General features: G+C 44.0%; 1 long non-coding RNA gene across 1 annotated transcript in view; it reads left to right on the forward strand.

The window, feature by feature from the left end:
* Window positions 1–12,697, forward strand: part of LOC137321155 (uncharacterized) — a 224,104-nt gene that overhangs the window by 157,903 nt on the left and 53,504 nt on the right. The window contains exons 3-5 of the long non-coding RNA XR_010962725.1: window positions 8,607–8,688; window positions 10,088–10,238; window positions 10,412–10,701. This is a non-coding gene — a long non-coding RNA (uncharacterized lncRNA). The remainder of the gene's footprint in view (window positions 1–8,606; window positions 8,689–10,087; window positions 10,239–10,411; window positions 10,702–12,697) is intronic.

The raw sequence follows: 12,697 nt of genomic DNA on the forward strand, positions 1-12,697 counted from the left end.
CACCACTCTATGTACTTTAAAAATCTGTACCTATTTGACCTTCATATCTCTCCTTTCCTGTTACTTCACAGCAGTTTTCTTACCTTGATTCTCTGTTTCAAGTTGTGAAATTTGTTCAGGCCTCTAGAGCCTTAAACAGTCATTGTTCCAGGTTACATAGAATTACATAGAATCTGCAGCACAGAAACAGGCCATTTGGCCCAACTGGTCTATGCTGATGTTTATTCTCCACATGAGCTTCTTTCCACTTCAATTACCTCTTCCCACCTTGCCCCTAGATCCCTCTATTCCCTTCTCCCTCATATATGCATTAAGACTTCCCATAAATTTGTCAATGCTATCTGCTTCAACCACTACACGTGGCAGCGAATTTTTGCATTGTCACTGCTCTGTGTGTAAAGAAATTCCACCTAAATTTTTTATTGAATCTGCTAATGACTATCTTATATTTATGCGCTCTTGGGGGTTGATTTTAAACCCCAAGAATGGGTGGGTTGGGGGCAAGTGGGAGTTGAAAATAGTTGTTTTTTGGGTTGAGATCACAACCCGATTTTATTTCTGGGTTTAACGTTGGCGTGGGAAAATACAGGCTTCCCACTGGGAATGCAAAGTACAAAAATGTTGTGGTTGTGACCCAAAAAAACAACTATTTTCAACTCCCACCTGCCCCCAACCCACCCATTTTTAGGGTTTAAAATCACCCCCTTGGTCTCGACTCGCCCGCAAATGGATACAGTTTCTCCATGTCTACCGTATAGAACCCTTTATAATTTTAAAGAGCTCTATCAGGTCTTCTCTTAGTCTTCTCTTTTTCAGAGAAAAGAGCCCCAACTTGCTCAAGCTTTCCTGATAGTTGCATCTTCTCAACTCTGGTTATATCCACATCAAGTTTTTCTGCACTTTCTCCAGTGCTTTTTGTAGTATGGCGACCAGAACTGCGCACAATACTCCAAGTGTGGACTAACCAAGATTCTTTATAAATTTAACATTACCTCCCTGCTTTTGTATTCTATTCTTCTAGAAATGAACCCCAGTATTGTTTACACTTTATATGGCCTGATCAACTTGTGTTGCTACTATTAGCAACTTATGTATCTGTATTCCTATATCTCTTTGCTCCTCTGCCCCATTTAAGTTCTCAAAAGAATAAGTGGTTTCCTTATTCCTCCTACCAAAATGAATCACCTCACACTTCGCTATATTGAATTTAGCATTTGCCATTCATCTGCCCATTCTGCAAGCCTAATTATTTCTCCCCGGATTTTCGTGCAGCCTCCACATTATAAAATATGGTAAACAACAGTGGTCCTAGCACAGATCCCCGTGGGACACCACTTCCCACTTTCTGCCAGTCTGAGAAACTTCCCTTAACCCCTACTCTCTGTTTTCTGTTTTGTAGCCATCTTTCAATCCATTCTGCCACCTGGACCCTGACTCCACACACCCTGACCTTTGAGTCTCTTATGTGGCACTTTATTGAAGGCCTTCTGAAAGTCCACGTATACCACATCCACTGCCTTGCCCTTGTCAACTCTTTCTGTTAGTTCTTCAAAGAATTCAATAGGTTGGTTAAACTTGACCTTGCTTTTAGAAATCCAGGCCGATTATCTTAATATTATATTCTTCATCTCTAGATGTTTTGTTATCTCGTTTTTCAGCAAGATTCTAGTATCTTTCTTACCTCTGACGTTAAAGCTAACTGATCCATAATTAGAATCATTGAATCATAAAATGGTTACAGCACAGAAGGAGGCCATTCTGCCCGTCGAGCCCGTACCGGCTCTCTGCAAGAGCAATCCAGCTAGTCCCACTCCCCTGCCTTTTCCCCATAGCCCTGTAAATTTTTTCCCTTCATGTACTTATCCAATACCCTTTTGAAAGCCACATTTGAATCTGCTTCCACCACCCTTTCAGGCAGTGCGTTCTAGGTCATAATCACTCGCTGCGTAAAAAAGCTTTTCCTCATGTCGCCTTTGCTTCTTTTGCCAATTACCTTAAATCCGTGTCCTTTGGTTCTTGACCCTTCCGCCAATGGGAACAGTTTCTCTCTATCTACTTTGTCCAGACCCTTCATGATTTTGAATACCACTATCAAATCTCCTCTCAACCTTCTCTGCTATAAGGAGAACAACCTCAGCTTCTCCAGTCTATCCACATAACTGAGGTCCCTGATCCTTGGAACCATTCTAGTAAATCTTTTCTGCACCCTCTCTAAGGCCTTCGCATCCTTCCTAAAGTGCAGTGCCCAGAATTGGACACAATACTCCAGTTGTGGCCGAACCAGTGTTTTATAAAGGTTCATCATAACCTCCTTGCTTTTGTACTCTATGGGCTCAATTTTAAAAGTGAAAAACGTGTGGGTTGAGGGCTGGGGGGCGTTGAAAATTGGCACCATTTCAGAACCGCCCCCACCCCTCTTCCAACCCACCCATTTCCGATGTTGCCCGGGGCAGGAAGAGGGGCGGTTGACCAACCCTCCAACGATTAAGGAAACCTGACCCCCCCCGATCGCGGACCAACCCGCCGATCACAGACACCCGATCCCCGACCCCGATCTCCTCCCCCTCAATGATCGCAGATCCCCGCAATGACCTCCGATCCCGACATCCCCCCGCCATGACTCACAACCTCTGTGTCAACCTATGCCCACCCATGCCCACCAATGCGTCCCCTCCATCCATACAAACAAAGGCTTACCTGCAAACTTACCTGAACACGTCCTCTCCCTGGCTGGTCTCCCGTCCGACTGAGACCAGCCTGTCAATCGTCAAAATCGTAAGAACATCAGGGAAACCTAAACTAATAGGTTTCTCATCCTCAATTTGCCACCCCCCGGCCCCTCCCCGACTTGGTTTTAATATCGAGCTCTATGCCTCTATTTATAACACCCAGGATCCCGTATGCTTTTTTAACTGCTTTCTCAATCTGCCCTGCCACCTTCAATGACCTGTTCACATATACCCCCAGGTCTCTCTGTTCCTGTGCCCCCTTTAGAATTGTACCATTTAGTTTAGATTGCCTGTCCTCGTTCTTCCAACCAAAATGTATCACTTTGCACTTCTCCGCGTAAATTTCATCTGCCATGTGTCCGCCCAATCCACCAGCTTATCTATGTCCTCTTGAAGTCTATCACTATCCTCCTCACTGATCACTACACTTTCAAGTTTTGTGTTATCTGCAAATTTTGCAATTGTATCCTGTACACCCAAGTCCAAGTCATTAATATATATCAAGAAAAGCAGTGGTCATAGTACCAACCCCTGGGGAACACCACTGTATACCTTCCTCCAGTCTGAAAAACAACCATTCACCACTACTCTCTGTTTCTTTTCAATTAGCCAATTTTGTAAGCATGCTGCCACTGACCCTTTTATTCCATGGGCTTCAACTTTGCTGACAAGCCTATTATGTGGCACTTTATCAAATGCCTTTTAGAAGTCCACATACACCACATCAGTCGCATTGCCTTCATCAACCCTCTCTGTTACCGCATCAAAAAACTCAATCAAGTTAGTTTAACACGATTTGCCTTAAACAAATCCGTGCTGGCTTTCCTTAATTGGATTCTGTGGATTAGTCCTATCTCTCATTTTGAAGATAGATTCATATGCTCTGTGTTATGCTGATAAGCTCCTTGTTTCTGGAATATAGTTGTAGGTTGCTCTGCTAGCCTTAAAAAAATAACCAGCTGCTGCTCCTCCTTTACTTCATCCACAAGGACCTCCATGCTGCAGTGAAACAGGCTTGATGAATTTTCCCCCGAGACATTATTATGAAGTTTTGCCCACTTCCCAGTAGGATTAATACAATGGTTGCCACTTATACTGTTAAGTGCCTCGACAGCTGTTTTAAGAAGTGCAAATAGGTGTCATGAAAATCTAAAAAGGACCTTTTTAACGAATGAGGAAAAGATGCTTGCCTGTTGCAGATGTCAAAAGTAATCAAATTGCATCCTTCACTGCTTTTGTGCATTAGTATTTGAACAAAATTATACTGCCTGACATCACAGGGGCCTTTTCAGCTCTCTATTACTATCCAGTGGTGTTCTGTAACTACAGTCACATGTCCCAATGCAGTTCGCTGAGTGTGACATACTTTTAAGATCCATTTTGTTTGGTCTAGTTTCATGCTGTTTTTCTAAAATTATCATTAAATTAAGCCATGTAAAATTGGATTTGACATTACTGAGACCTCTTACTAAAGTCTCAAGTGGTTCTCTTTCCTATATTTGGCACAGTCAGTGAAGATGTCATTGGAACGATTATTAGCGATTTTCAGAGGAAAAAAATTAATTATGAATAGAAATACTGGGAAAACCTGAATGGCCCAACACTTTCATTAAAATACTGGGCAAAGGAATTTCACACACGTTATTTGGGTTGTCACTAATATTGCACTGTGGAGTTTCAATTCACAGTGGAAAATCCAGTTCAACATCAGATGTTTAAAGCCTAGACTTCCCTTATGTGCCTCCCTGGTTGTGCATATATAAAACTGACAGTAACGCTCCATCCGAATGTTAGTGTTGGACCATAAACCAACAGAGGGCATGCATTAAATGAACCAGTGGGACAGGATGCTGATCAGAAAAAAACATCCAAGAGCTAAAGTGTGTCTTAAATGGAAGCGTGAGACAGTGTACTGTGGAGAATACATTTGGGAGGAAAAACACGGAAAGGGAGTATACACTCAATAGACTTTTTGCAGTGATCCTGAGATGGTATTGGACCTCCACTTGGGAGGACATCTGGGCAACCTAGCCTTATCATTTGTAAGTTGATTAACCAAATTACTGGTGTGGATAATTTAATATTAGTGCCTGATTTGAAGAAAGCCAAATTTGCAAGAATGAGTAAGATGGATTGGGGGAGGATACTAGAAAGAAAAACAAAAGTACAGTTAACAACTAGAGAGCTTTTGGAACCATTTTTATGGACAAGGAAATCCCTTGGATTGAAATGATGAATTTGTAGGTCAACGGGAGGCTATTTAATTTTCATGGGGCCAACAGGCACACAAGCCACTATGGACACACTTCTGGCCTGCACTGCTACATGCATCAGGTAATTGGCATGAAGGTGGGGTTGCACAGACCCTAAGGAATGTCCCCTTAGTGCCATGTGTAATTGGCCATTCTCCAGTGGTTCAGGCCACTTCCCTGGCTTGGACCCACCTCTGGTGGGGCCCACGTATGCCCACCTGTAGGCTGGTTTGCCTCATCTCACTCGGCCTCCAGTCCTACACTGGGTCCCGATTGAGCTAAGACTCCACTCTTGGGGATGCTCAGGGATACAAGCAAGTGATCCAAGATGATCTTTTTAGTGATTGAAGCCTCAAAAGTGTTGAGGCCTTGCATAGTGATGAGGCCTTGCATAGTGATGAGGTCGAGGGAGTGACCGAGTGTGGATGGAGGAGTTGATATGTATGATGAGGTTGAGTTTGGATAGCAGGATGGAGAGGTCAGAGAAAAGGGAACAGATGGAATTTATGCGTAGCTTGAAGTTACTGAGGATGAGGAGTCACTAAGGGCAAAGGTTAAGCTTAAAAAAAGAAGAAAGTCGAATTCAACAAGGAACTTTCCATTTTTCTTGGGATGGGCGTTCAATAATGAAAGCTTCAAAAGAGGGATGGAAGAGTTTGAGATGCTCAAACTAAAGTTGCTGGAGGAAGGTGAAATGCTGAAACAGGTTTGAGCAGGGAATACAATAGAATGTATAGTCAAGCAGGGAGACAGAGTGAGGAGAGTAATTCACCATCAGTAAGTTAATATCAATAGATCCATGCAGGATGAGCTTTTGAATTCCTTGTTTGTAAGAGCAAGAACATTTTGAAGATCAATGTGGAGTGGCCAGTGATAGGAAGCTCACCAAAGGGGTTGGGAGAGGGTTGGGCGGGGAGGTGGGGTTGCAAATAAGGGCAGTGACTGTGGAAAGATGGGGAAGAAGTTGGAAAAATTAACCACCGGAGAATGACTTGGATGTGCTATGTGCTGGGAAAGGAGCATTAAGCAGTTGCGGGGTGGGGGGGTGGGTGGTGGGTGGGGGTTGAGGATGCATTGAAAGAAAAAGTAAGGACTTGCAGTTATGTAGCACCTTTCATGACCTCAGGACGCCCCAAAGCACTTTACAACCAATGAAGTACTTTTGAAGTGTAGTCACTGTTATAATGTAGGAAACGTGGCAGCTTCCGCAATGCAAGGTCCCACAAACAGCAACGTGATAATGACCAGATAATGTGCTTTTTAGTGAGATTAATTGAGGGATAAATATCAGTCAGGACATAAGAAAGATAAGAAATAGGAGTAGGAGTAGGCCATATGGCCCCTCGAGCCTGCTCCGCCATTCCAATCAGATCATGGCTGATCTTCTCCTCAACTCCACTTTCCTATCCTATCCCCATATCCCTTGATTCCCTTAGTATCCAAAAATATATCGATCTCAATTTTGAATATACTCAGTGACTGAGCATCCACAGCCCTCTGGGGTAGAGAATTCCAAAGATTCTCAACCCTCTGAGCGAAGAAATTTTTCCTCATCTCTGTCCTAAATGGCCGGCCTCTTATCTTTAGACTATGCCCCCTAGTTCTAACTCTCCAGCCAGGGGAAACAGCCTCTCAGCATCTACCATGCCAAGCCCTCCATGAATTTTATACTTTTTAATGAGATTGCCTCTCGTTCTTCTAAACTCCAGAGAATATAGGCTTATTCTACTCAACCTCTGCTCATAGGACAACCCTCTCATCCCAGGAATCAATCTACTGAACCTTTGTTGCACCCCCTCTATGGCAAGGTGGCTTTTAATCCTATTAATTTCTCCAGTACTTTTTCTTTACTAATCTTAATTACTTAAAGTTCCTCACTCTTCATTAGACCATTGGTTCCCTACTATTTCTAGTCTGTTTTGTGTGTCTTCTACTGTGAAGACAGATACAAAATATTTGTTTAATGTCTCTGCCATTTCCATATTCCCCATTATAATTTCTCCTGTCGCAGCCTCTAAGGGACCCATGTTTACTTTCACTTATCTCTTCCTTTTCACATATTTGTAGAAGCTCTTACAATCTGCTTTTATATTTCTTGCTAGTTTACTCTCATATTCAATGAGACACTGAGAGATTTCCTCTCCTCTTTTATGCCCTCTTGAGAGGGCAGATGGGGCCTCGGTTTAACATCTCATCCGAAAGATGGCACCTCCAACAGTGCAGCACTCCCTCAGTACTGCACTGGTGTGTCAGCCTAGACTACGTGCTCAAATTCTCTGGAGTTGCACTTGAACCCACATCCTTCTGACTCAGAGGCAAGAGTCCTACCACTGAGCCAAGACTAACATCGGTTGAAGTAAAGAAGCCACAAGCTCATCCAGGAGGGATTGGAGCCTGTGATAATGGCAAGAGAATAGCATCGAGTGGATGGGGGAAGTGGGCAATGTTGGGGGGAGAGGAAAGGTTGCAGAGACTGAAAGAGGAGATGGGGGAGCGAGATTTAGACGGGACTGCGCGGCACTGGGAAGCGAATGACACAGATGTACAGGAGCTCAGATCCATAATTGCAGACCCTGGGACCCCTCCACTGTTCTGCTGGATCCTTATACAGTGCTGGCAGGCTCCTGGGACTGCTCTCCAGTACTGCAATACCCTTGGGCTCTCGACAGAGTACCATCAAGCATGAAGATAGTGCTGCTGAAGTCCATATTCCAACTCTCACACTCCGGCTTCCTCCATACTATCCATTGAGTAGCCCCAGATGCTATCTCCCACCCAGTGCACCCAAACACTAGCCACACTGAGTCCTTTTAAGTCCCAGACCTCATCACCCACACGTTCCCTATGGACTTTAAAAAAAGGATAATAAATAAAACTGAGTACACGGGTAAAGGAATATATAATATTAAGCAAGGCTACTGTTTAAATCTTTCACACAAAATGGACAGTATCATGGGGGTCGATATTGACCCCCCCCCCCGTGACAGGCGGGAGAGGGGCAGGGGCAGGTGCAAAATTAAAAATGAGGGAATGTGTCCCCAACCCACCACATACATGCCTGCGCCATCTTTACACCAGCGGGTAGCATAGGGTGCGAGTGTCCCGTCTTGGAGAGGCGGGGCACTTCATTATAATATTTAAATCAGGCTCACATAGTGCAGTTGGGAGCCTGATTTAAATTTAACAATTGCTGATCGGTGCCACGATCGGCACCCCCACCCCAATCCAACCCCCGCCCCGATCTCCGGCCTGCCCCGATCTCGCCCTCCCTCCCTGCAACCCTCGATCTCTGGCAGTTGCCTATCTCGCCCTACAACCCTCGATCTCTGGCCTGCGCCCATCTCGCCCTCCAACCCTCGATATCCGGCCTGCCCCAATCTCGCCCTCCCTCCCTACAACCCTCGATCTCTGGCCTGCGCCCATCTCGCCCTCCAACCCTCGATATCCGGCCTGCCCCAATCTCGCCCTCCCTCCCTAAACCCTCGGTCGCTGGCCTGCACCCATCTCGCCCTCCCTCCCTACAACTCTTGAGCCTAAATTTTCACACTGAGCCAGGAAGGTGGGGGAATTCCTGATGGGAAACCCGGAAGTACGGACTGATGTTAGGATGTCTTTTTTTTTTAAGGCTTCCCGTCCGACAGGCCAGACAGATTGACAGGCAGGCTGTTAGTCAGACTGGAGAAGAGGAAGGAAGCGGATGTAAGAAGGTAAGTCTTAGATGGATGGGGGTGGGGGGGCAGTCATGGGGGGATTGTTGGGGTCGGGGTCATCAGGGGGGATTAGGAGTCATCGGGGTCATCGAGAGTCAGGGTCGTGGGTCATCAGGGATCGGGAGTCATCGGGGGGTTTGGAGTCATCGGGAGTCCTCGGGCATCATGGTGGGGGGTCAGGAGTCATCGGGGTGGTCGGGATCATCGGGGGGGGGGTTGGAGATCGGGGGGGGGGGTGGTGTCGCTGCAGGTAGGCTTGTTGGGACTGGGGGTAGCACTCCTGCATCTCTGGGCCCAGAAGCAGTGCAATAAAGGCACTTAGCTGCTGTTTCGCGCCTTCTTGCCTCCTCTCACATGGCGTGAAGTAGAAGGCCCGGGAATCATCAGGGGTCATTGGGGGTCGGGAGTCATCGGGGGCCCCCGGAGGTTAAAAATAAAAAAGCTGTAAAAATGGAGGCCTGCAACCTCCTTGAAAGCTTTCAGTGACCGACCCACCTCCTAAGAGCACTCTTCATCCTGCCTCCATTAAAACCAGAAGTGGGTGGGTTGGAGGTGGGTTGGGTCGGATTTTACATTTTAAAAATTGTTACTGCCCCACCTCCAACCTGCCTATTTTTCTAGGTTAAAATGTAGGCCTTGATCTCCCCTTGCCCTTCCTCCCTCCCAATTGCTGGGCTCGCCCCACCAAGCCCCGATCCCGAGTTTCAGTTGTTGGGGATTTAGCTATTTCCAGCAAATGTCTCAGCTAAATTAATTTTGTCTTTAAAGTCTGGCAGCCTCAGGCAGTATGTAATATTCTTTGTGCTAATATTTCCTGATTTTTAGTATTGTATTGTAGAGCAATGTTAAAGCTTGCCAAAGTCATCGAGTACTGTAATACCCACTCACCAGATTTTATTTATATTTAATTTCACTTTATCACTTGTGTTTTCAAAATTTCTTAATTGTAATCTCTTGTATCTGATTTTTGCTAATGTTTTCTAGAGGCAGGGGCCATCTGAACTTGGAGAAGCTATTAATGAACAGGTTTTCTTTCCTTTGTCAATTCACCCCATTTTGAAGAATCCCATTGCTTATATTAATACTTAGGGACAAGTAAAATCAGTTTTTACCAATCTCTACCGAATAATTCATGCATTTTTTTCTGAATTTGAGGGGGGAGAAACAATTACCCCCTGATTTCTTAATATAAATCAGGTCCACATCGCATTTGTGACACCAACATGTTGCATTCCATAGCATATGTGGTAAAGTCATGATGCAATACTCAATTTTTCAGCAGGAAATGAAATGAAGGTTGTGTAATCTAGATTTTTTTTAAAAGGTGACCTAGCTTGTCTTAGATACTGCTGTATATTCTTTACATTGCAGTAAACATCACTTTTTTAATTCCTAGTTGGGTATAGGAGCAAGAACAGCAATGCAGTGATACAGTTACCACACTGGTAATCCCCTGAAGACCGAGGTCATCAATCAAAGGCTGACTCAGATCACTTGAGCTTTAGCGATGTTCAAAACAAAAACAATTTCTTCTCCAAATTGAACAGGTTTTTTTAAAATCCATTTGTTTTTACCCATTGACTGTCTCTCATTTTTAAAACTGAAAATAAAACCTGAAAAAATATCTTTAACTGGAAAGGAAATAATTCTGTGTAGCCCAAGCAGTAAATTTAGAAATTCACAAAGCGATGCGTGTGAAACTATCTTAAGTTCTTTACAGGCTGGATTTTGCTGTGAAAATAACAGTGAGGTTAACAGCACTCACTGTTATTTATGCGCAAATCGGACAGTAACTTCCAGCGAGCAGAGATGCGTATTTAAATATGAAAATCCAGAAGATGCTGTCCGTGATGCGATGATCCTCCATAAGCTGCACGAAAACCTCATCTCACTGTCTGGATCCCCATTCAAACGTGGAAGTTCCTGTACTGATGTTGTAGATACGGACTAAATTCACCACAAAAAGTTAGGGCTTGTCCATTCCAGTCTGTGTACCCTTTTAACGGTGTGGTAAGTCTTATTACTGCCAAACAACCTCTCTGGCACTGAAAATTAACTTTTACGAGTGCAGTTTCATTACTTCAGCTTTTAATTATTGTTGGACATTTTGTTTTAAAAAAATTAAATGACATTTTCTTTCTTTTTCTTTCTGTCTCTTTTATCTCTGTCTCTTAATTCAATCTTTCTTACCTTCTCTTTATTTCACTTTCTGTACCTGATTTGACATTGAATTCACTATTCTAACTTATACTTCCTGGTTCAGGAAGTTATTGTTATTAATCACATTCATCGGGAATTTCCTGGAAGCTTGTCCTGCTCTGCCGGTGTAACTTCGGCGGATGTTTGGAGGAAATCTTGTTTAGGCCCGAATAAAGGGTTTCTGCTGAAGTTACAGCAGCACGAGCACATTGACCATGATCAATACCACCTGAAATCAATTAGTATTTGTATAAAAACATGGCATCTAGCACGCTTTTTGCCCATTTGCCTGAGTCACACTTCAGGTGTCACGCTTCAGTGTCACACCTGCACATTCGCAAATGTTTTGCAGCTCATTATCTCACGTTCCCTTATTCCGAAAACAGAAAAAAATCACATCTGGGGTGATAAGGACCATAGCATAAGTATGAAAGTGGAGAGAAAAACCCACGCCACTGAGGAACTACTAAAGACAATGAAGTTGAAGTTGTGCAGCTCTGGGGCTAAAAAAGTAACGTTTTCTGGGTAGGAATTTGGGTTGGGATCCAATTACATTTCTGCTGCTTTTACCCCCATCAGAAATTCCAGTGAGTTTGGGCTTGAGTGGATAATATGACCATTTTTGGAGGTAAATGTCGCCTACAATGTATTTCCCCATGTCTGTGTTCTTGCAACATTGGGTACAAAGGACACCTGTGCATGCCTGACTTCCAGTGTTGCTAAGGGCTGAGGGTGGGGAATTTAAAATTTAAAAGTCCAGTTCCCATACTGCAATTGATGGTTACATAGGAACATAGGAACAGGAGTAGGCCATTCAGCCCCTCGTGCCTGCTCCGCCATTTGATAAGATCATAGCTGATCTGTGATCTAACTCCATATACCCGCCTTTGGCCCATATCCCTTAATACCTTTGATTGCCAAAAAGCTATCTATCCCAGATTTAAATTTAGCAATTGAGCTAGTATCAATTGCCGTTTGCGGAAGAGAGTTCCAAACTTCTACCACCCTTTGTGTGTAGAAATGTTTTCTAATCTTGCTCCTGAAAGGTCTGGCTCTAATTTTTAGACTGTGCCCCCTACTCCTAGAATCCACAACCAGCGGAAATAGTTTCTCTCTATCCACCCTATCTGTTCCCCTTAATATCTTATAAACTTCGATCAGATCACCCCTTAACCTTCGAAACTCCAGAGAATACAACCCCAATTTGTGTAATCTCTCCTTGTAATTTAACCCTTGAAGTCCGGGTATCATTCCAGTAAACCTACGCTGCACTCCCTCCAAGGCCAATATGTCCTCCCGAAGGTGCGGTGCCCAGAACTGCTCACAGTACTCCAGGTGCGGTCTAACCAGGATTTTGTATAGCTGCAGCATAACTTCTGCCCCTTTGTACTCTAGTCCTCTCGATATAAAGGCCAGCATTCCATTTGCTTTCTTGATTATTTTCTGCACCTGTTCATGACACTTCAATGATCTCTGTACCTGAACCCCTAAGTTCCTTTGGACAGCCACTATTTTTAACTTCTTACCATTTAGAAAGTACCCTGTTCTATCCTTTTTTGATCCAAAGTGGATGACCTCACATTTGTCTACATTGAATTCCATTTGCCACAGTTTTGCCCATTCACCTAATCTATCAATATCGCTTTGCAATTTTATGTTTTCACCTACACTGCTTACAATGCCACCAATCTTTGTGTCATCGGCAAACTTAGATATGAGACTTTCTATGCCTTCATCTAAGTCGTTAATAAATATTGTGAATAATTGAGGCCCCGAGGCAGATCCCTGTGGGACTCCACTAGTCACA

Source organism: Heptranchias perlo, chromosome 4, assembly GCF_035084215.1.
Source record: "Heptranchias perlo isolate sHepPer1 chromosome 4, sHepPer1.hap1, whole genome shotgun sequence".
Classification (NCBI taxonomy): domain Eukaryota; kingdom Metazoa; phylum Chordata; class Chondrichthyes; order Hexanchiformes; family Hexanchidae; genus Heptranchias; species Heptranchias perlo.